Genomic DNA, 2004 nt, shown 5'->3' with positions numbered 1-2004 from the left:
TTGCCTTTGCCCCACCCGAGTCAGAGCTTCAAGTGTGTACATCCCCCAGATGGTGCGCACCGTACCCATTAGGTGTGTATATACCCATCCCCCCTCACCTGCCCAACACCCGATGAATGATATTACTATATGTTCATGTAAGTGTTGATTAGTTAATACCAATTTGATGGTGAGTACATGTAGTGCTTGTTTTTCCAATCTATTTATTCCCCACTATGTCCCCAAGGAAATTAAAAGGATTTAAAAATATACACATAGTATCAAAATATTAAATGTACTTAAAAAAAGAGTTGAGACAAAATTAACTGTGTAGGAAAGCAAATTGAAGCCAAGATTGAGGTAAGACCTAAATTTTATGAAATCCATAAACTGGGTATATCTAAAATATACAGCATACAATGTGAAAAGGGTCTGTTGTTATGTATAATATTCCAAGTGTCCACAAAATGCAAACTAGTTTCTCAGGAGAAAATACAAACATGGGTCCTCAAAGAAAAGACACTGCATTGCTTATGTTGTCCATATACAAATATTATGAGTTAACTTTCAAAAAGGTAGTATTTGCCTCTGTTTAATCAAACTTTGCCACTCTATCCATATTTCTATTTCTAGGAATTAATCTAAAAACATAATTCTAAATTCCAAACAAAATTTATGCACAAATATATTTATCACAGCATTATTTGCAATAACTAAAATATTGGAACCCATCCGAATATATAACAATAAGAAGGTAATCAACTATATCCATGTACTAGAATACTTTCAGCCAATTAAAAATGTTACTATAAAACTATTTATGATTTGTGAAAATGTTCCCAAATGTTCTCAAAATAAGTGAAAAGGTATAATATAAAAAAGTACACATGTTATGACCTCAAATTATTTTTAAATTATATATATGCATATTTAAGGATCAACAAAATATGAAAGGCTAAATCAAAAAGTGTATAGTGGGTATCTTTGGGCTTTGAGAAAACATAATTTTTATTTTTATCTTTGGAATTTTCTGTATTCAAGAAATTCTTTGCAATCAACATGTATTATTTCTACAATAAAAAGTATCTTAAAAATAGTTCTACATATTTATAATATTTTGGGGACTTTCTTACACGTTGACAGTGGTGCCTCAACTTATTTGGGTAGATACTAAGGATTGCAATTCTTAGATGGTATGTTATGCCTATGGTAAGTTTTGTAAGAATCTGCCAAACTCTCTTTCAAAGTGATTGTACCATTTTGCATTCCTGTGAGCAATGAGAGCTCTTGCTGCTCCACAGCCTTAATAGCAGTAGATACTATTAGTGTTTTTTTTAAAGTTCAACCATTCTCATAAGTGTGTAGAGGTATCTCATTGTTTTAATTTTCATTTTGCATATACTTATGTGCCATATGTATATCTTCTTTCATGAAGTGTTTGTTCAGATCTTTTTCCCTATGTTAAATTGAGTTGCTTGCTTTCTTATTGTAGAGTTTTAGGAATTCTTTGTATATTTTGGGTACAAGCCCATTACCAGATATGCGTTTTGCAAATGATATTTTTCTGTGACTTTTTTTTTTTTTACCATCCCCTTAACAATGTATTACACACAAAGGAAGTTTTTCGTTTTAATAAAGTCAAACTTGTCTAATTTTTCTTTCATTAATCAGACTTTTGGTGTTGTGTCTAAAGACACATCATGCATTTCAAGGTTGTTTAGATTCCCCCCCTATTTTTTCTAGAATTTTATAGTTTTGCATTTTGCATTTAAGTCTATGATCCATTCTGTGTTAATTTATGTGTAAAGCATTGCAGTTTTTAATGTTATGAATTTGTTTTTCTTTCCCAATTAACTCAATGAGCATCTAACTAAAACTAAAGAATCACAGCTTTCAGCAGGCCCAATGATTTTCTTTTATCAATTTTATTAAATCATGGCATCTAAGTTCCTTATCATTTATCAGTACTTCCATCTTTATTTCTATTTTTAATAAAATAAGAAAACACAAATATTTTATTGAATA

The sequence above is a fragment of the Eulemur rufifrons genome, chromosome 30 (genome assembly GCF_041146395.1).
Source record: "Eulemur rufifrons isolate Redbay chromosome 30, OSU_ERuf_1, whole genome shotgun sequence".
Taxonomy (NCBI): Eukaryota; Metazoa; Chordata; class Mammalia; order Primates; family Lemuridae; genus Eulemur; species Eulemur rufifrons.
Note: the sequence above shows the minus strand (reverse complement) of the source record.